This window comes from Delphinapterus leucas, chromosome 18 (genome assembly GCF_059928025.1).
Source record: "Delphinapterus leucas isolate spDelLeu-1000000601 "Yukka" chromosome 18, BTC_Dleu_Yukka2, whole genome shotgun sequence".
NCBI lineage: Eukaryota > Metazoa > Chordata > Mammalia > Artiodactyla > Monodontidae > Delphinapterus > Delphinapterus leucas.
In genome coordinates this window covers 19362822-19386744 of record NC_143146.1, presented here as the reverse complement: position 1 = coordinate 19386744, position 23923 = coordinate 19362822, and positions in this window count along the sequence as shown.

Below are 23923 nucleotides of genomic sequence, written 5' to 3'. Positions count from 1 at the left end.
AAATTTGTTTGCACATTGAAGAGGAATATTTTCAAGAAAAATCAACTTTTTTTGACAAAGAAATTTGTACTTCTCCTAAACAACACGGTAATAATTTGTGTGATTTCAAAATTCAGAATTCATTATCTGTCTGTTATCTATCTATCTATCATCATTTATCTCTCTCTGTTTATTACTCCATTTCAGAATTGGGGTTTACTTTTTCTTTACTGATGATTGAGAGAGGGTTTGGAAAGAAAGGTGAATAGCCAATCATCTATTTTAAATTGGATGAAATGTACTAATGGAAGTTAAAAGATAAATATCTCACTAAAAAATGTTGAAAATTGATTATAAGCTGTGAAATAGGCAAACAAAATTGCTCACAAAAACAAAGATAACATTCAAAGGCAGCAATGAAAAAGTCATTCCAGAGGTATTATAATTGAATGAAAAGGGAAGCCTATTTGAATCAGAAGAAAATTTTGAAGTTGGGACTTTTGAAGTTTAACGAGCTTGAATTACTTGAAGGTGATTACAAATATGGAAGTCATTACACTGAGAAGCTTGTTCTAATAATCTGATCTCATACTTTTAAAACTACATTGTTTATTTAGCAGAACATTTTATATTTGCATTTCTCATAAAATCAAGGTAGCGTCTAACATGATTTATCTTTCCAAGAAACTGATGGTCTAATAAGGGAGAGAAAAGTCACAAATATGAAATATAGACATTAAAAGTTACACAATGAAATACACTCCAGAAGGTTAGTAAAAGTGGGTTTAGTCCTTCAAATTCCTTGTATTCGAGGACCCAGAACCCTGTTTGTCAAAGAAAAGTACTTCTTCTGTTTTTAGATATTTGTTCTTACTAAAAAATTGATTGGAGATTAAGAAATATAAAATAGAATTTGGAAAAACAGAATTTTACTATTATGAGTATACTTTATTATGAATACACTTTTATTCTGAGCATCAAATTAATCCTATTATCATTGTTATGAAGTCCAATTAAATACTTTGAAGTCCAAGATGGGAGCATGATTATTTCAAAAACAGAGACATTTAAAAATATACTGTAGAATTCTATGACTTTTCAAAGATAGGTATATATAAAGAAGATTCCAATATCAAGGTAATATTAGACTCAGAAAGTCTTTATATAAAATAAAAATGTTCTATTTCTTGAATTTTGGAACAACCTACTATGAAATTTGGTGGTTTTATAGATATCATTCCTAACTTATATCTTTTTTTTTAAAGTTTATTTTTATTGTTTTATAACAAGTAGCCAGTTTATCTTGAATTAATTTTAAAAATTTATATCTTCCTAGAAAATTGTCTGTTTTACCTAGGAGTTTAAATTTGTTGGTTAAAAATATTCTCTCATGATTTTCAGTTTATGTCATATTAGCTTATATTATTGAGCACTCACATCAGGTTTATTTTTATGAGGTAAGTATTAAGCACTTAGATGATGTGATATTCACATTAGTTTTAAGAGCTAGGTAATGTTAATAAGTACAATTTACTCATGAGGAGGTTAGCACATGGAGTATTAAAAGGTTGAATTGAAAGTCAAATCCAGGAGGAAACCACCAAAAACAAATCTCTCAACTCTTCTCACCTGCTTTCATTCAATTAGCCTTGCTGTTTTTATATAAAATATTGCCTAAATGTGCATTAAATTAAAAAAATATTTTGAGCACACTTTTTAGAGTATATATGTATGTATATATTTTTGAAAAAGCAAGAAGAAACAAAAATAAATTACAAAACTAAAGTATGTGTATGATCGAAAGGAATATAATACATTTTAAAAGCATAGATTATTAAAAGGAGAAATTCATTACTTTGAAAGTTTCATAAAATGATTCCAAATGATTACTAAAGAGACAAAATAAAAATCAATACTGCAACTTATCCAAAAGTTAGTTAAAAGTAGAGTACTTCATATGACAGCAAGATCTGTAAGGAAGAAAAATAAAATTAACCCAAAAACAATAGAATGTGGGAATTGTTAATTATAAAATTAATGAAACTGAAAAAAAAAACACACATAGTAATAAAGAAGAATAAAGCTAAACCCAATTCTTGGAAAATATCAATAATAGAGATAAAAATGTATTTAGTATTGAGAAATACTAAAATATAAATAAAAATTAGTATTAGTAAGGAAGATATAACCACAAATAAGAAATCGAAATGATAGTAAAATGAATTTCAAAGAAAATTTGTTGTAATTCTGTCAGTCTATTTGAAATCTAGTGGCAATCAGTAATTTTCTAGTAAAATGTAATATACCCAAATGTACCTATAAAATGTTACAAAACACGAACTGAGAAATAATCATGAAAGAAAAAGGATAATAATAGATTGGCCATTTAAAAAGTTTCCAAACTCTATTGATAAAGTAAATGCTTCCTTTGGATAGCAGATAATTTCTGTTCATTTACAATAGTCTGGATAACGGGAAAATGTAAGCATTTGCAATTGTTTTCTGAACCTAACATTAATTAATATAAAAATTTAGTAAAATAAAATGAAGATTTTCAAATAAAATTAATATAAATTCACATACAAATGTTATATATAAAACATTAAGAATTGAATCCAGTAGAGATTCAAAATAAGGCACCGTGAAAACTTATTCCCCCCTTTCCCCAACATTCAGACCAAAATTAAGATCCTAGTAACATAATTCATTACATGAACAAACAATGTTATCAATACAAAATATTTGATAAAATTTAGGAGTGAAATGTAATATAATGTCTAAGCCAAATGGAAAAAGCAAGAAACCACTTAATTATCATTAGGCTTACACAGCAATAAATAACAAACATTTGGACAAAACTTCTGAGCCATTTCTCCATTAAAATAAGAGAAGAGTCAGAGGTGCATCTTAGTCATTATTATTCAAAACTATTTCTTTTTGATTTTCTCATGGTTAATATAATAAGATTTTTAAAAACATAGCCAATATATATATTGAAAAGAAGAAATGCCATTATGTGAAGAAAATAATTCTGAATATCTAAAACCTACAATAAACAATTTTAAAAAACCACAAATATAAAGAGAATCTGAGATGGTTGTATCACACATAGTAGCTTTCCCTATACTACCAACAAATACTAGCTTTTCTATATGCCAATTATGAATAGAAATTTATCTTCTTCTCAGTAGTAACTAAAAGCATGTTAAAGAATTAAGTATGAGTCCAATGTGAACAAAAGTCTGTGGTCTTAATTAAAGACAAAAAATGGGACCTGAAAGTGTGGAGAGATGTCAGGCTGTCAGATGAGAACATTTACATGTCAACCTTTCAATAATTAATATAAACTTGAAATGTAATTCCAATCAATAACAGAATGGAATATTTTGAAAACTGGATAAAATTGCTTTCAGGTTACTATGGAATGGAAAATGTCTGAATATCTTGGAAAATATTGGAAGAATAATAGTAAAGGTGTACTTGACTCACAAGCATTTAAAAATTTTTAAATGCCTTTATAGTTAAAGCAGTTGGTAGTGAACTTGAAGAGATAGCAGAACAAAACATACAGGCTAAGTCCATGTGATTATAGAAACTAAACAAATAGCATGAATAAAACAAAAAAGGAATAATTAATTCAATGAAAAAAAGATGGTCGATTTAATAAGTGGTCCAGGCAAAACTGTCCCTCATCTGGAGGAAAACCCAAGTAAATCCCTACTTTGCTGTATACATAAATTCATACCTGGTGGATAAAGCTTTAAACATGAAATATTAATCACTGAAAAATTAGAAGGATATTCAGTAGTGTTGGGATGAACTCACCTCCACAAGCAAGAGTAAAACTATAGAAGCCCAGAAGGAAAAGATGCATATATAGACCATATGAAAATCAAACATTTCTATGAGCCAAACTAAATCATAACTAAATTCAAAAGAGAAAATTAAACAATAATCACAACCCATTATATACATCATAAAGGGTTAATAAAAAATCAGTATTTTTACACATTAATACAAAAAATATAAACAACACAATAAACAATGTTTAATACATATTTATAAACAATTTACAGAGGAAAACAAGTGTGCACCCCCACCTCATGAAAGAGGAAAGATGTCTTATTTCTCTAGAAGTTATGATCGGCATATTATAACAAGCAAAAATTATATAGCTTACCTTTCGTTCATAAGAATGCAAACGTTATTTGCAGAGTGATAATATCCAATATTTGTAAAGATTCAGAGAGCAACATACTGATATCAAGAGCTAAGAGTGATTGTTAATTTCAAGAGAAATCTAGCAAGATCTTTTATAACCTAAGACATAAAGCAGGTTTTGAGTGACAGTTTTTCTTTTGGAGATTTTTCCTATCACTACACAACCCCACACCAATATTTAAGGACATGATCATAAGGCTATATATTACATCACTGTTTTGGAATTGTTAAACAGACATAAATTTTAATGGCCACATCAGTTCAAGAATGAATAAGTTAATTGTCATTCATTCAATACAGAAATCTACACGTCTACAATTAACTTGAAAGAATGACCATGGCAGTTTATCAAATGAGAAAAGCAAGTTCTAAAGTTGGTATTGAATTTGAGACCTGGAAAATTTATTTAATATAAGCCTACTCCTTTACCTCTAATGAACAAACACCCTATTATACACTTAATCATAATCATATTTCTCCACTATTCAAGATATTAAATTCTAAACCTGAAAACTAGATTATCCACTTCTATTAATAGTGCAGAAACCTACACTACAATAGGTATTTCTGTACAGAATTAGTTAAACCATTTGCCTTCCAAAACTTAAAAAATAGAGGAATATGACACATATCAAAAGGTAAATCTACCAGGCAGGTGTTAGTTTTCTGTCTGATCAGCAATTATATGAAATAAATGTATGAGATTCAGCCATTGATTTTTGCATCATTTATTTATTACTCAAGCAGTACCACCGTAGAGACAAATGACTTTCACCTAAGCATAAAATCACCATCTCACAAAAAACTTGTTCTTAAAACATTCCTCACAAAGAATGTCTAGAGTATTTTTAAGGAAGGAATGTTTCTTTCCCAGTGAACTTCCCCCCACTCCCCCAAAATGGCGTTCTTTTCAGTTCTACCTATTAAAATTCCAAGTATCCTTCATTGTCCATTCTGCCAATCAGCAACTCGTAAACCTTTTTCAATCATCATGGTGCCAAGTTTTCTCTGTTCTCTCTGAAGACAAATAGATTTTTTCCTTGTGCTTATCTTGTACTCTAAATATCTGTTTCTATGTCTTAATGCTTTTACCTGGTAGATATATGGACCTTGCTTTCCTGGATAGTTATGTGATGCATTACTGAGAACATATGCCTTAGAGCCAGGCACATATGGGTTCAACTTCTGTTTCCATATTTTCACTTCAAATGGGATTTTGAATAAATCAGTTACTTGATCTGAGGATAATTTTTCTCAGCTATTATTAGAATTAGAATAAATATACATTTAGCATTAAATGAGGACATGGAATATAATAAGATGGTGTTCGTTCTGTTTCTGTACTTTTGTACTAGACTCATGTCATTGAAGTTGGGGACATGTTTTATTCATATTCATATCTATCACAGTGTTTATAGCACATCTATTTTCAAACACTTCTCAGTAAATATTTCCTTAAAAATAAATTTAATAGTTTAATTTATCTGAATAATGTGAATTCATAGCCATCGATCTCCTTCCACATCTCTCTCTTTCTCTATTTAGTAACATTTTCACTGTTCTACTAAAGGGTTTTTAATTTTGCTAAGAGTTATCTTTAGCTGTTTGCAACCTTTACATAAATCCTTGCTTTTAAAAAATCATCTCAGATAAGACCTAATTTATTCTCATATGAGTATCTGAAAGAATTGTTTCAGAGAAAAAATGGTAGGGTAAACTGTTGTGAGAGAAGGAGCATTTTTCTGATTTAGGGAAGATATTTAAGAATGACTTTAAATGACGCAAGAAGAGAAGCCTTAACTACCCCTCCTCACATATCCAATGCCATTCTGCTCTGTTCCCTGAAAAGACCAAGGTGATGTGAACACTTACTCTTAACTCCACACAGGAGAAATCACACATCTGACAATTCACATGGGTATTTATACTGATAGTTGGGGTTGAGATGGCAAAGGATCGATAATTCATTAATTTTCATCATATCACCTCTTGGACCTGGCTGAGCCTAGAGAGGTGGAACTCATTTTCTTGTTTCTATGTAATGAGCAGCCTCATTTAGACCTGTTCTGCAAACCAATGATTGATTTTCTAGAATCTACTCATTCTAGGTTTTGCCTGCAAGTGGGTAGATACATGAGGTTGACACTGCCTTATGAACCCAGGTATCATCAATTCAGGGTGGGAGAATGAGGACTTATACACTAATACTATCTGTTTATTACCAGATTCTCAGATTTGTGATGCTAACAGGTTACTTCTTGCCTATCTATTGAAACAAAGCATTGGCATTCACTTGGCAATTAATGTACTACACAGAGACCTAGGAGGGATATCAAATATTGTATTCTGAATACAATTACCAAGTTTATGCATTACATCAATAGTTTGACTCTCATGAGATGATCAGTAGCAATATTTCCTTATAAAAAAGATATCGAACCTCAAATCCAAGAGTTGGCTGCATGTGTGTGAAAAAGAGATTTTGACTCAGAATAAACTCACTATGAGTAAATACTCAAGAACTGTTATTTTAAGTGTTACTATACAAAAATAATATGAAGAATGACTGAAATGTTTTTAGTACCACTCTCTTGTGTTCTGGTCGTGGTATACTTAAAATGTTAGGTTAATAAGTAGTCATTAATTTATGCTTGCATTGAGCAGTTCAGTGCATTTTTATTGTTATCTCTTATATAAGAGGCATCCAGGACTAGATGTGAACAAGAGAAAACAGCAGACAATTAACAAGAAGATAGACAAATAATTATACTAATAATGATTAGGAAGCAATCAATTGAAGTAAAATTATAGGGCCTGACAGATGGAAACCCAGAGGTTTGGGGGACAGTTATTTAGAAGGTGACAGTCAGCCAAACAAGGCTGAGAAACAGCCTTGCCAGCATGGAAAACACAGGGAAGAGCATTTCAGGCTCTGAGTGAAAATCCAGAACTAGCAAAAAATGCGGCAGCTTAGAAAAATTAAACAGAGAGTATGCATTGAGTCTGGAATGCAGTGAATGAGCAAGAAAGTAAGAGGAAGCAGAGAAGGTAGAGTCCAGTTTATGCTGTCTTTTTCAATCCTGAAAGAATAATATTAAACATTTCCTGAGCAATTACTGTGTGCCAGGAACCATTCTAAGTGCTGCATGTGAATTAATTTGTGTATCCCTCACAACAGTCTTTTGAGAAAGGAACTATTCCTATCTGTATTTAACAATGAGGAAATGAAACACAGTTTAAGTAAATTATTTAAAACCGCATCATGAGTAAGCCTGTGAGTCAGGATCCTAAACTAGCAGACTTACTTACAGAGAGCCTTCTTTCTTAACCACTATGGTATGCTTACTGCAAGTAGAAGATTTCATAGGTTTTATTAAAGGCATTATGTAATACGCTTCAAAGGTCATGAACAATGGATTATACAGGGCACAAGGATCATGCAGGTTATGACTCTTTTATCTTTAATATTTACCAGAGCTAATATGCAAAGAAAAATGGTTTAGAGGACGAGAGTACAAGCAGGGAGATCAAAAAATGAGCTGTCATATTCATTCAGACCTGATGCTGGCTTATGTAGACATTAGGAAGGATAGACCTCATATTTGAGAATAGAAATGATAGGACTTCTCAATAGAGGGAAAGTGAGCAATAAAGAATGTTACTGAAGATTATAGCTGGAGCAACTGTATGAATGATGTTTCCACTGACTGAGATAACAAAGACTAGAAGCATTCCAGGGTTGTGGAGGTGTTCGTTTGAACTCCCTATGAGGTATTCAAGTTGTCAGTGGTTTATGAGAAATATATTTATAAATGAGCTGCTGATAGTTGAGGGAAAAAGAAATAGCAAAAAAAAATTCACGAGGCTTAAGCTGAAAAAGTAAAGATGAAGGGGAACTATAAAAACAGTATAAGAAGGCAGGAGCAGGGAGAGGGGGAACTGGATGAAAGTGGTCAAAAAGGTACAGACTTCCAGCTATAAGATAAGTAAGTACTAGGGATGTAATGTACAACATGATTAATATAACTAACACTGCTGTATGGTATATATATATATATATATATATATATATATATATATATATGAAAGTTGTTAAGAGAGGAAATTCTAAGAGTTCTCATCACGAGGAAAATATTTTTTTTCTTCTTTTATTTTGTATGTATACGAGATGATGGATGCTCAGTAAACTTTTTGTGGTAATCATTCATAATGTATATAACTCAAATTATTATGCTGTATACCTTAAACTTATACAGTGCTTTATGTCAATTATCTCAACTAAAGTGGAAGAAAAAAAAACAGTATGAAAAGATTTAATATAAAATAATAATTCTTCCATATCAGCATTGTTCAATATGGTAGCACTAGCTGCATGTAGCTATTGTACCCTTGAAAGTAGCCTAGTTTGACAAAGGAACTGAATTTTTAATTTAATTTCATTTTGATTTATTGAATAATTTAGATAGCAACATGTGGCCAGAGGCAACTGTATGAACAGTAAAGACATATATAATTTTAAAAAGTAAAAATTTAGATGTTTTCTCAGCCTAAGGTAGACATTTCTAGGGAACAGGCAGGGGTGTCTGAAAAGATAATGAATAATCTTCCTACTTAAGATTTCCTCACATACTGAAATTTGCGTACTGTGGGACAGTCTCTAACTCTTGAAGCTGATATGGGCCTCTTGTGTGAACTGCTGCCACTTTTTTTTGTTTGTTTTGTTTTTTTTTTTTTTGCGGTACGCGGGCCTCTCACTGCTGTGGCCTCTCCCGTTGCAGAGCACAGGTTCTGGACGCGCAGGCTCAGCGGCCATGGCTTACGGGCCCAGCCACTCTGCGGCATGTGGGATCCTCCCGGACCGGGGCACGAACCCGTGTCCCCTGCATCGGCAGGCTGACTCTCAACCACTGCACCACCAGGGAAGCCCTGCTGCCACTTTTATAATCTGTTCATTTATCTTAGCATAGTCATTAGCCCAATCATGATGAAATTCTTAAGCAGAAAAATTCAATGGTTGGGTAATCCTTACTGAGTCATACATTATTGTTAAGATGCGGAGATTAAAATGATTACAATGGGGGGAAGGGAGGTGACTGTGAGATCTACTATAAAGGACACTGGATCATTGCCTTTCATCCTATTCTCTGGTACCTGAGTCCACTTTATGCAATAGAGAGGAGCACTGCAAATTCCATCCAAATACATGACTGATCTGTGATTACCTATCCTAAACATTCTAAGCAAGTTACAACTTCAAATTATTCATTTTGCTCAAAGTTTAAAAACTTAATCTTCAAGGAAGGCCCATACATTATTATTATAAATGTTTATTTAATATAATTATTTATTGTCCATTTATATTATATTATTTGAGTACACATTTGCTTAAATTTATTGTATTTGCCTATTTTGATTAAAAGGATGTATATAACTGTAATAGTCTTAATTTTAGCATATTTGAGAGTGATTTATTTTTCTACAATCAAGCTGATTCTTAGCGCCACAGTGAATCTGTAGTGCAGAAACGTATTACCCACATAAAAGAGGACATTTTTTTACTACAGCCTCATTTTCCTAAATGTGATCAGGCTCTTGGTGGCAGAGTTGATAAACAGTCCAGAGACAACACAGATGGAAACAAAGACACATTGATTTGCCACCATATATTGCCCATGTGGACTGCAGTTAAAATGTCTACTACATAAAAATCCCGGCAGTAAGGTCATTTCTAATCATATATATCCTGAATAACATTATTAATCTGCCCTGAAAAATCTACGACTTTCCTTCATACATCCACTGGTGTTGATAGCATCTTTCATTAACCAGAATATATTGATACCATATAAATGTCTGGTCATAGGTCGATAACCTCTTAGGCTCCTTTATCATGATATGTTCCTGTCCTTTAGGACCTCAAGCACCCATTTGAATTTTAGGTAAATAATCTATCAGTTTGTTCATGACAACATCTAGCCTTAATAGTGTATTCAACCAGGGCTATTGAGACAAATTTATAATTTATAATTAACTACATAGGTAAAAATATAGAAATGACTTTGTATTATTCTGACACCAAATAAATATTTTTCATTCTAGGAAATAATGGAGTTATAATATCTAAAAAGTTAACCAAGTGATTGGGCTCAAAAGGTGAAATATAAAAAATAATAATAATAAATTTTAACAAGAAGAAACTCTCTGCAACTATAGGAAGTAATAAAAACCCATGTAAGGCTACAAAGCTTTGTGCAGTTAGAATGACTCTAAGGAGATAATAGTCAAATAACAAGATTATTTAGAGTTTAATGGCAGACTTTATTTTATAATTCAGGCATACCTTGCAGATATTGCAAGTTGGTTCCAGACCACCTCAATAAAAGCAAATTTTGCATTAAAGCAAGTCACAAAAAAGTTTGGTTTCCCGTGAATGTAAAAGTAGTGTTTATACTATGCTGTATTCTATTAAGTGTGCAATAGCATTATGTCTAAAAAACAATATACGTACCTTAATTAAGAATACTTTATTGCTAAAAAATGCTAACCACCATCTGAGCCTTCAGTGAGTCACCACCTTTTGGCTGGTGGTGGCTCTTAGCTTGATTTGACGACTGTTGACTGGTGAGGGTGGTGTTTGTTGAAGCTTGTGGTGACTGTGGCAATTTCTTAAAGTAAGGCAATGAAGTGTGCCTCATCCATTGACTCTTTCACAAATGACTTCTCTGTACCACGCAATGCTGTTTGATGGCATTTTACCCACTGTAGAACTTCTTTTAAAATTGGAGTCAAGGGACTTCCCTGGTGGCGCAGTGGTAAATCCGCCTGCCAATGCAGGGGACATGGGTTCGAGCCCTGGTCCGGGAAGATCCCACAGGCCACGGAGCAACTAAGCCCATGTGCCACAACTACTGAGCCTGCGCTCTAGAGCCCGTGAGCCACAACTACTGAGCCCACGTGCCACAACTACTAAAGCCTGCACACGTAGAGCCCATGCTCTGCAACAAGAGAAGCCACCGCAATGAGAAGCCTGCGCATCACAATGAAGAGTAACTCCGGCTCACCACGACTAGAGAAAGCCCCTGTACAGCAACGAAGACACAATGCAGCCCAAAAAACCCCACAAAAAATTGGAGTCAATACTTTCAGACCCTGCCACTGTTTTATCAACTAAATTTATGTACTATTCTATATCCATTGTTCTCATTTCAACAATCTTGACAGCCATCTTAACCAAGAGTAGATTTCATCTCAAGAAACCATTTTCTTTGCTCATCCATAAGAAGCAACTCCTCATCTGTGGAAGTTTTATCATGAGATGGCAGCAATTCAGTCACATCTTCAGGCTCCACTTTTAATTTTAATTCTCTTGCTATTTCTACAACATCTGCAGTTACTTCCTCCACTCCACGGAAGTCCTGAACACCTCAAAGTCATCCCTGAGGGTTGGAATCACTTCTTCCAAACTCCTGTTACTGTTGACATTTTGACCTCTTCCCACGAATCATGAATGTCCTTAATGGCATCTAAAACGGTGAATCTGTTTTAGAGGTTCTTAATTTATTTTATCCTGATCCATCAGAATAATCACTCTCTATTGCAGATCTAGCCTTACAAAATATATTTCTTAAACAATAAAACTTGGAAATCAAAATCACTCCTTGATCCACGGGCTACAGAAGGGAAGTTGTGTAAGCAGGCATGAAAACAATGTTAATCTCACTGTGTATCTCCATCAGAGCTCTTGTGTGACCAGGTACATTAGCAGTGAGTAATATTTTGAAAGGGACCCTTTTTTTTTTTCTTTTTTAAAATTTATTTATTTATTTATTTTTGGCTGCATTGGGTCTTCGTTGCTGCATGCGGGCTTTCTCTAGTTGCCGCGAGAGGGGGCTACTCTGTTTTGCGGTGCGCGGGCTTCTTATTGTGGGGGCTTCTCGTGTTGCAGAGCACGGGCTCTAGACGCAAGGGCTTCAGTAGTTGTAGCACTCAGCCTCAGTAGTTGTGGCTTGTGTGCTATAGAGCGCAGGCTCAGTAGTTTTGGCGCACGGGCTTAGTTGCTCCGTAGCATGTGGGATCTTCCCAGACCAGGGATCGAAACCATGTCCCCTGCATTGGCAAGTAGATTCTTAACCACTGCACCACCAGAGAAGCCCTTTTTATTTTTCTTTTTTTGAGCAGTAGGTCTCAACAGTGGGCTCAAAATATTCAGTAAACCATGTTGTAAGAAGACATGCTGTCATCCAGGCTTTGTTGTTCCTTTTATAGAATATAGGCACAGTAGATTGAGCATAATTCTTAAGGGCTCTCAGTTTTTTAGAATGGTAAGTAAACATTGGTTTCAACTTAAAGTCACCAGCTGCATTAGCCCCTAACAAGAAAGTCAGCCTGTCCTTTGAAACTTCAAAGCCAGGCATTGAATTCTCCTTTGTAACTCTGTAAGCCCTAGATGGCATATTCTTCCAAGAGAAGGCTGTTTTGTCTACATTGAAAATCTTTTGTTTAGTGTAGTCCCCTTCATTAATTATCTTAGCTTGATCTTCAGGATAACTTGCTGCAGCTTCTACATCAGCACTTGCTGCTTCACCTTGCATTGTTATGTTATGGAGATGACTTTCCTCCTTAAACCTCATTAACCAACCTCTGCTAGCTTCAGACTTTTCTTCTGCAGCTTCCTCACCTTTCTCAGCCTTCACAGAATTGAAGAGAGTTAGAATTTGCTCTGGATGAGGCTTTGTCTTAAGGGAATGTTGTGGCTGGTTTGATCTTCTACTCAGACCACTAAAACTTTCTCGATATCAGCAATTAGGCTGCTTTGCTTTCTTATCATTTGTGTGTTCACTGAAGTAGCACTTTGAATTGCCTTCAAGAACTTTTCCTTTGCATTCACAACCTGCCTTTCTCACAAAGCTTTATCTTTTCTAGCTTCTGATTTAAGCTGAGAAACGTGCAACTCTTCCTTTCACTTGAACACTTAGAGGCCATTGTAGGGTTAATTGGCCTAATTTCAGTATCTTCATGTTTCAGGAAATAGGGAGGCCAGAGGAAAGGGAGAGAGATGGGGTAATAGCTGGTTGTTAGAGCAGTCAGAACACACACATTTATAGATTAAGTTCACCATCTTATATGGGAGTGTCTCGTGGCACCCCAAAACAATTACAATAGTAACATCAAAGATCACTGATCACAAATCACCATAACAAACATAATAGTAATGAAAAAATCTGAACTATTGTGAGAATGAACAAAATGCGACACACAGACACGAAGTGAGCAAACACTTTTGGAAAAATGGTGCCAATAGACTTTCTCAGTGCAGGGTTGCCACAAAACTTCACTTTGTAAAAAATGACATATCTGCAAAGGGCAATAAAGCAAAGTGTAAGAAATGAGGTATGCCTGTTTATATTCTTATTATCATGTATTACACAGGGATCTATACCCATGAGTAATCATTTTGTCATAAAAGAACCATTGATCCCATTACTTTATTTATTTAAAAAAAGGCAAAACAAACAGTTTATGGCAAAGTTTTCAATTTTATAATGAAAAATAAGAATTTGCCCAAAAGATCAATAGCTCAAAGTAAATATGAGCATTCTCTTCAGTGCTCACTTAATCAATGCTATAAACTTTTGTAATGTACATTTTTGTACGTTTTATTCTTTTTAAACTAACAACAGTGATAGCTTTCAAGGTTAAATAACATAACACTAGTGGATTAATAAGGATTTGATCATAAAGGAATGGCACAAGCAAGTGTAAGGTTGTAAGCATTAGTCATTTGCGTTGGGAATTCAATGTATTTAGGTTTGTTAGGGATTTCAAGGTTGACATTTCCAAGAAAATTTATTTAAATTAATTAAATTCTTTGTTTCCAAATTATAATGCAAGGGAGAGCCCTGCTGGCAGACTTTTATAGATACAGCAAGTGGACTCATAGTTGGTGCAAACTATCTTGGGAAACATAACAGTAAAATGTATCATACATTTTATTGTTTTTTGGCTCTGTATCTTTTATATTCTAGAATTGAATCTCACTAACTTTTAACTCAGCGTGCACCTTGCTTTTGAAGCTATGTAGCATATTTCCTGCAGTTTGCCTATTGGAATAGTCTGGAAATGTGGAGTTAACTTTCCATGTGGATTTTATACATTTAGGGATACATGGTCTATTTTTAAGTATGACAAAGCAATTCTACTGAAACACTGAATTTCTTAATATCTATGTTACTCACTAAATGCTTTTAAAACATCTTGACTTTTTGATTTGCTCATTTTAGTTCCTGAACTTAACAGCTCTTTATAACTAGCCCTAGAGAACATTCTTAAAACAGAGAACTTTGGGGCTTCCCTGGTGGCGCAGTGGTTGAGAGTCCGCCTGCCGATGCAGGGGACACGGGTTCGTGCCCCGGTCCGGGAAAATCCCACATGCCGCGGAGCGGCTGAGCCCGTGAGCCATGGCCGCTGAGCCTGCGCGTCCGGAGCCTGTGCTCCGCAGCAGGAGAGGCCATAACAGTGAGAGGCCCGCGTACCGCAAAAAAAAAAAAGAGAGAACTTTGCACTAGACTGAGAGAAAATAGCTGATTTTCTATTTAAAATTGCATTTAGATAGGAGCTGAGTAAAGAAGAGCAACAGAAAACTGGATAGAGTATAATAAATTTTCTATTAGTTCTTCAGTGTGGATTACTTGTTATTTGTTTGGAGTGAACATGCAGAAACAGAAAAATATACATAAATTAAATATAAATGGAAAAGCTTTCCTAGTCAGGTGTTTAATATTATTTAAAACATTGCATTGCACACCTCACTGCTCTTTATATTTGAGTGAATATTTGAGAGTTAACTATATATTTAGGAAAATGGTGGTAGCAAAACTTTATACTTGAAGATATAAAGCTGAATAATGTATTAATGCTTGAGGCATTGTCCTGAAAAATGGAAAATTGAAAGCTAGCAAATATATTAATACAAAATCAAAAAAAGGAAATAAGTTTTTTATCATTAATCAAAATTTTGTAGTTGCTGGTATGGCAACATAGTAAGCAGAATTTTACCATAAAGGAACTGATGAGCTATAGTATTCATTTTTTCTATTATTTTAAAATGTTGACCTATGGAAATTTTGAAACAAGGTGCTTAGGGCAAAATAGTTTCTTTTAAAATGGAGGGACTAAGATCACAAGGGAAACTTGAGAATTATTTTTATTTATACTCAATATTTATTAAAATAAAAATTGTATATTATGTAGTAAAATCAATATGATAATAAATAAGCAGAAGAATTTATCATATAGTTATGAATGATCCAATATAATAGTTATATGTCTTCAAGGTCTATGATTCTATGTGTGCAATAATCAGGCTTTAGCATATGCATAAGGTTGGTTTGATAAGAGAGAAGCGACCCTTCTGGTTCCAGAAGTTGCTTTAGTTTAGTGTTATACATGAAAACCTGGCCTGAATTGGGGCACTAAGAGCTTCAGAGTCTCTGAGGGGGCGGGAGGGAGTTGGAGGAAAGTTCTTATTTCAAAAACACAGCAGAGCTTCTTAGTACTCAATTTAGAGAATATTGAGTTTCTTTATCGTCAGTTCTTGTCATTTGAGCTTTGGGTTTTAATATTCAGATATCCAAGCTTTGGCTTGTAATTACTTAGACTTCATTCCTTCATCTCTTCCAAAGATAAAAGATAAAACAGAGGAAAGGGAAGAGAAAGAGAAGATGGAGGAGGAAGAGGAAGAAGAAAAGGAAAAGAGAAGAAAGAGGGGAAGGGGAAGAAGAAAGTTATAAAATAGCAATCAACCTCTTAAGAGCTGTGAATGGTCAGTTCATGCTGTACCAATCCACCTTATTACATAGTTTTATCTCCTTGCTGTTGCTCTGTGCATGTGTGTATATGTGTGTGTATGTGTGTGTACGTTGTGCAAGCATGGGTGATAGACATTGTGTTAGAAGGAAGGGGCTGTGTTTATGGGAAATGAATCAGATTTTCTCTTTACACCTTCTGTGGCTTGAACTTGAACTTGAACCAACATCATACCAGATACAAATATCTGAGGAATGAGATAAATTATAACATTTTTGCAATATAATGCCTGTGCAATTTTGGCTTTACCTTTATAAAATTTCAGAGCTCTCCAGCAATATGCTTTATGTATATATAGTGACTTTCCTCATAGTTTCTAGCTTCTTTTCCTTGATGATTGTCACAGACTTTTTTATTTCTACTTGCCCTTTAATGGTAGTAATGCCCCTCTCACCACCCTGCCCTTATCGTTCTGTGATCTCTCCACAACCCCTTAATGGAGTAGCTGAAACTGCTTAAAATACTCATATATTTACAAAAACATGGAGCAAAGTAGTTAAGACTCCTTTAACTCTTGTTTTAAAAAACATCAACAGGGCTTCCCTGGTGGCGCAGTGGTTGAGAGTCCGCCTGCCGATGCAGGGGACACGGGTTCGTGCCCCGGTCCAGCAAGATCTCACATGCCGCGGAGCGGCTAGGCCCGTGAGCCATGGCCGCTGAGCCTGTGCATCCGGAGCCTGTGCTCCGGAACGGGAGAGACCGCAGAAATGTGCGGTCCACTATATGTGCAGTTAAAGCTTTCATCAAAACTACAGATCTACATAGCCAACCTCCTACCAAATAAGTGCAAAGTAACTTTATCTAAACACTAACGGACAATTAAAGCCAGCTTTCCAAAAAATAATTAATCCTCTCTCCCAAACCCCAAACTGGAACTCCTCTTTGTTCTCTTTAAATTGCAGTATCTATCATAGCATGAGGCACAGCCATCCACTTGTCATTTAAGCCTGATGCCTATAGTCATTCTGTGCTCCACATTTTCACTACAGTTCATTCATGCACAGAGTCCCTTGATCTTTCTTACCACAACTCTTACATAATGCCCTAATCACTTTTTGCTGATACCCCTTCAATAACCACAGTGCTTCTAGAGTTGCCTGACTCCATTTCATCTCCCATTATGTTATTAGCATGATACCCCTAAAAAACAAACCCGATCATGTTGCTCATTTTTTTAAAGCATCTAGATCAAGCTTAGTCACAGAGCCCTTTATTTGTAGCATGTCCCTTACTTCTGTTCCAGTCTCATATAGTGAGCCTCTCTCTGCCATTTACAGGACATCTCATCACCCAACCAAAAGAAAATGGTGCTTCACCAATCTCAGTGCTCTTCAATTCCATCAAACATCATGTTTTCTTTGCTCAGAATGCCTACCTTCCTTTCCTTTGTAACTAATCTCTATGTGTCTTTTGAAGTTAAACTCACTTGGACAGTAAACAGTTTTCAATTTACCAGTTTTGTGTTCTAGAACACGTTTAATTCTCTGAGATTCAGTTATGTCTTGTGTAAAATGGGGATAATTACAATATTCTCACAGAGCAAAGGTCAGCAAAATTTTCCTATAGAGGAACACGTGGTAAATATTTTAGGTTTTGCAAACTATACAGTGTCTGTCACAACCACTCAACTCGGCTATTATAGGATGAAAGCAGTCATAAATAATAAGAAAACTAATAGGCCTGGCTGTGTTTCACTAAGATTTACAAAAACAGCTGAGGGCCAGATTTGACCTGAAAGACTTAGTTTGCCTACTTCTCTCATAAAGTCATAACACTTAGTGTCCTTTTCATGATATAACTAGTCAAAGTTGTTAAATGCAAATTCATAAGCCAAACTTTGTATGTGAAAGTCAGGCAGCAAAATGAGTTCAGAAAAATATACTAATATCAATTTTCCAAAACCTAAAGTATTTCCAAATATTATGGTTAAAACATTTTTTCTTTGTATTTAAAAATGTGGAATACATTTGGAACATAACACAGCAATTTGTGGGATGAACAAAAATGAAACATGTCTGCTTTTTTCTTTGAAGGAAATCTTCTGCCATATGTATATCTAAGAATACTTGAAACAAGTATCAGATATTCTGAATGAATAAAAAAATGACATCTTGCATGACAGAATATATTCAACCTGGGTCACATTTACATTTTACATTGATATTTTAAATTATTTTTTATTCCAGTTTTATTGAGGTATAATTGAGATACAGCAACTTAAACTGTATAAGTTTCAGGTATACAGCATAATGATTGGATTACATGCATCATGAAGTGATTATCATAAGTGTAGTGAACTTTCATTGTCTCATATAGATACAAAATTAAAGAAATAGAAAAAGATATTTTTCCTCGTGATGAGAACTTTAGGATTTACTGTCTTAACAACTTCCATTTATTATAACACTCAACAAGTTAATTATATTTATCATGTTGTACATTCCATTCTTGGTGCTTACTTATCTTATAAGTGGAAATTTGTACCTTGTAACTGCCTTCATTCCTCATCCCTCAACCCCCGACCTCTGGAATCACAAATCTGATTTCTTTTCCTATGAGTTTGTTTGTTTTTGAAGTATAATTGACCTATAACACTATGTTAGCTCCTGTTATGCAACCTTGTGATTCAATATTTTCATGCATTTCAAAATGATCACCATGATTAGCCTAGATAGGTCACAATACAAAGATATCACGTAATTATTGACTATATTCCCCATGCTGTATATTTCATACCCATGACTCTCTTATTTTACCACTGGAAGTTTGTACCTCTTTATCTCCCTCATCTCTTTCTTTCTTCCCCCACCCCCTCCCCTCTGGCAACAACCTATTTGTTCTCTGTATCTATAACTGCGTTTCTGTTTTGTTATGTTTGTTCACTCGTTTTGAATTATTTTGAGTTATTGATGGGAATGAGTCTTGAAAAACTGGCTTTATATTATATTTGACTCTTCCTTTATAAGTTGCCTATATTTTAGTTAGAAGTAACTTTAGATCAGTTCTTTTATTATGGAAAAACAATACATGTAGTTGGCTTGGGACTCATGTAAACGTTAGGTAGGTTTGAGAGTTAGCAATCATACGTTGCTTCTAATCTACTTAAAATTTGTTAGATTTAACCTGTGTCTCACAATTTCATACTCTCTTGGTAATTAATCTGCTTGCAAATGTAGATTAATCATTTTACTAATCTGCAAAATCCAAGGGAGCAAATGGCATTGGAAATAGCTACTGTTGTACATTCAGTAAAGGGAAAAAGTAACTGAGATATATGAGGTGAGGTGATCTGTGAGTGTGGAAAGGCCATTAGAATTATAAAATCCCCTTATTTTTCTAGAACTCACTATATACTGAGGGCAACCAACTCCTTCTACTTGCCGACAGGTGCCATTTTAACAGAACCTGAATAACAAAACATCTCCACCTCACCACTGTGAGAGGGGCTAAGCCTGTTTTGAAGAAGAGAGCATGTTTTTTTAATGGAACCCAACTTTTTTCCTCATCTTTCCTAGTAATGGAGAAAGGATGTGGTAAGCTTTCTTCCTTAATCCAGGGCAGAAGCCCTAAGAGAATCATTCAAAACTGTAGGGCAGATGTAAAGAGGGAGGCTTGCTTACCTGGCCATTAATATAGAAAATATTGGAGGTAGACAACTTGAAGAGATGGACAGGCAGAGAGGGATAAGGACCATCCTTTTGTTTAACTAGTGTTTGTGTTGTGTGGAAAATAGGACATTCTCATACCTCCAGAACCCAGAGTGGAAACACTGGAAATTCTGAGCTTGCCAGCAGCGCGGTGTGAGGCAAAGAAGTTCATCAATCAGAAGTACATTAGTATGAGATCAGCAGCTGCGGAACGTTCAGAGGGAATTTCCAAATTTTTCGTAAGACCACCAGTATCTAGAGAGGCTGCTTTGGACTATACCTTCATCAGCAAGGCTAGTTAAAGCAACCATTTATTCACATTAAGTCCATAGACAATGGGATAAATGCTTGTGAAATGGAATCCTTTACTGTTGCACTTTTCAGAACTATTAATGTAATATATACTGTGACACTTGAATGGAGAGAAATTACATACAACATTCCCTAAACTTGCTTTGGTAAACATAATTTGTGCTGCATTGATGCTGATATGATTGAAAATCAAGATTAGAGCAGGGCTTCCCTGGTGGCGCAGTGGTTGAGAGTCTGCTTGCCGATTCAGGGGACACGAGTTCGTGCCCCGGTCCGGGAAGATCCCACATCCCACATCCCACATGCCGCAGAGCAGCTGGGCCCGTGAGCCATGGCCACTGAGCCTGCGCGTCCAGAGTCTGTGCTCCACAATGGGGGAGGCCACAACAGTGAGAGGCCCGTGTTCCGCAAAAAAAAAAAAAAAAAAATCTATGTTTATTTCTGCTTTCTTTCCTTATCAGTATAACATGTATTTTAATATTACTTTTGCTATTGCCATACCTTGCTTTTACCTTTACCTTCACGTCGGGACTTTCAGATTTGTTCCTATTAAGCCATAAGAAAATAGTTACCTGGTATTCTGCCATAAGAGGATTGAAACTTCTTTTTTTTTTTTTTATAATTCTATTTGAATTTCTTTAGAAATATGGATGCAGATATCTGTGAGTTTATTTCAAATATGGAAAGGGTTTGAGTTTTGTTTCATCCATGAAGTCATTTCTGTAGAGTTTTTTGATTATCACAGTAGAATTTTAACAAACTTCTTCTATAATTGTAAATATAATAGGTATAATTGTAAATACTTAAAAAAACCTGATATGTAGTCAAAAATTATTTACCTATTTATTGATTCATAATAATAAAATTGGTAAATTTTCAATGTCAACTATTTTTCTTAATCCAAGATAAACTGATTTCATGAGAAAAAATCTTTTTTCTGCATTTTTCCCCTGAGACCGCACTGTTATTATTACGTCGATTGGTTAGAATTTTACAACCTCATGTCCCAGATTTTCCCAAAGAGTTTACCAAAAGGAATGCGTGTATTTAATATTTATGTTTAAATATTTATATTATCATAAACTTTATTTTATAACACTCCATTCACTAAATAAAAAATTAGCAATACTATATCTCCTAAATAATTTATATTGGTACACAATTTCTGAGTAATTAATCATCCTAAAATTTAGGCGTTTAAAAATTTTCCTTATACTGCACACTTTCTATGGGTCAGAAATCCAGGAGAAACTTTTCTGGATAGTCTTGCTCATAGTCGAGCATCAGGCTGTGATCAAGCTGCTGTCCAGGCAGCAGTCATCATAGCCTTTACTGGAATTGGAGAATTCACTTCCAGGCTGACTTCCATGGTTGTTGTAAAGACCTCAGTTTTTCTCTAGCTGTTGGCTGAAGACCTTTATTTCTTGCCATATAGGCCTTTCCATAGACTGTCCTGATGGTGTCGCAGCTGGCCTCTCCCAGAGTGTCAGATAAAATTTGGGTCTCTTGTAATTTAATCATGAATGTGGTATATCTTCACTCTTGCCGTATTCAATTGGTTATCCAGACAAACTGTTATACAATGTTGGAGGCAACTAAAGAAGATTGTGAATGGCAAAAAAGGTTTCATGACCAATTGTAACAAGCAGCCATTGCATCATTTAATTTTAGTCTATTGCATATCATGTCTACTTTTAATAAGAATACTAGTAAAATATTGTCTTCTAAAATTTAATATCAATAAAATTCTCTAAAGTAAAAATTGATTTAAATATTTCATATGATACCTTCACTACCTTCTACTTATTTAGCAGACATATAAAATTTTAGTGGAAAATTTAAATTTGAGTAAATAATATTTAGCTTGGTCTGAAAAAATATGTGGTACAGTTTCATGCAGTTCGAGCCAATTGTACCATTTTTATCATCATTTTTATCATGAGAAATGACTGTGAATTTATACTGTTTCACTTTAAATGTCATAAACACACAGGAAATATGCAGTATCTTTGGGAATTTGGCTCAAGATCGTTTGAGTATTATTCTTAAAACCAATTCAAAATGTTATATATCCTTAGAAAAGCAAATTTATATTTACATAATATTTTACTTAACATAAATTTTATTCTTGAAAGACATTGACTATTTAGAAAGAAAAGATTTTATTAATGGTACAACAACCTGTACATAGTCCCTCCTTATCTACTTAGCTGGTGGTTGGAAGTATCTCAGTTCTCTTATGTTCACTTCTGCTTTTTGCTCCTAGTGTAACATATCCTGTTCTACTATTAAAGACTACCATTAGAATATTCAGTGGAGTCTTGAGAGTACTGTGAAAATCACTGGTTCTAAATATTATTATTTGTGAAGAATTTATACAAATTGTTTATAGTGTTATCAGACCAGAAACTATGTCAAAAATTCATGCCGAGGGAACTTTATTCAATATCTTGTAATAACCTATAATGGAAAATAATCAGAAAAAAACATACATACATATATATATATGTCAAACTGAATCACTTTGCTGTACACCTGAAACTAACACAATATAGTAAATCAACTGTACTTCAATGAAAAATTTTAATGCATGCTTATACAATTATATAGGTAAATTTAAAGACACCCACACACACACATACACATTTCAGTCTTTTTAAGTCTTCCTGAAAGTGGACTGTCTGCTCTCTCTGCAGTGAGGCAGAGTATCTTCATGATTCATCAGCATTTGGTCAGTTTTTGAGCCATCTTCCAGCTAGAATTCACAAAGGCTTTACTAAATAGAAGAAAATTCTCAGTTCAGAAACATATGTATCACACTTTAAAATATGATCACTTTGAAGTAACATCCATACAAAGTCAGTGTAGAGGTAATATTTTGATTATAAGGTTCTGTGTAAAATCATTTTATTATTTAATAATAAATTATGTATAACATTAAATTAGTACTATTTTCATGCTTTCAGCCTTATTATGCACAAATTAAATTTCAACTAATCAAGTGAACCATTTAATGACTATTAGAGATAGCATCAGCATCTTCTGTGTCATGCTAAGAAGTATCTAATTCTTCTGGGAGATTTGCTAATGGAAAGTATAGACATTCACTGGAAAACTGTGAAGTGCAGATATCAGATATATTTGTACTGTAAGTCATAAAAATTACCATGAACTTCTGTGTATGTTGAAAAACGGGTTCATAGTATATGTACCCTTTGATCATCATTCAAAATACTGGTATTAGTCATATTCCCATTGCCATCTCTGCTGTTTTGACCAGAGCATAGTGAATGATTAGAAAAAGCCATCTCATTTCTAATTCTGAAGTCTCATAACATGAATTACTTAATTTTCTTTCAGCTGCTTGGCATCACTTATTTTGTAAATTTTGCATTTACAGCAATTATTCCAACAAGGTATCTGCAAGAAGCCATTTTTAATTTATTTCTTAATTAGAACTACTCTGGCAGAAGAACAAGGAAAATGGCAGATTGGAGTTTTAACATGATTTCATATTCATCTTGGCTGCCAAGGCTAAACTTGTAATTAAGGGATAATACCACAGCCAGACCAGACACATAAGCAAGTAAACACAACACAAGCCTATGTTTATGGGGCATCTTTATTTAGTTCTTGATTCAGAGAAATATTTTTACAGGGTTATGAAAATAATTACCATAATAACACACTGTACTTTAAGAAGCCCCTTTTATGCTGAATCCTAATATATTACTTCATTCATTCTAAGAGGAATCTTTTTTTTAAATGAGAAACTGTTCCTAAATCATAACTACAGTTTTAAAAAAAAGTAAACTAATACTAACTTCACTAAAAGCTAGGCTTCGCAAGTTTTAGAATTGGACAAAAGTTGGCTCAGTCACTAACCCTCTTACATAACT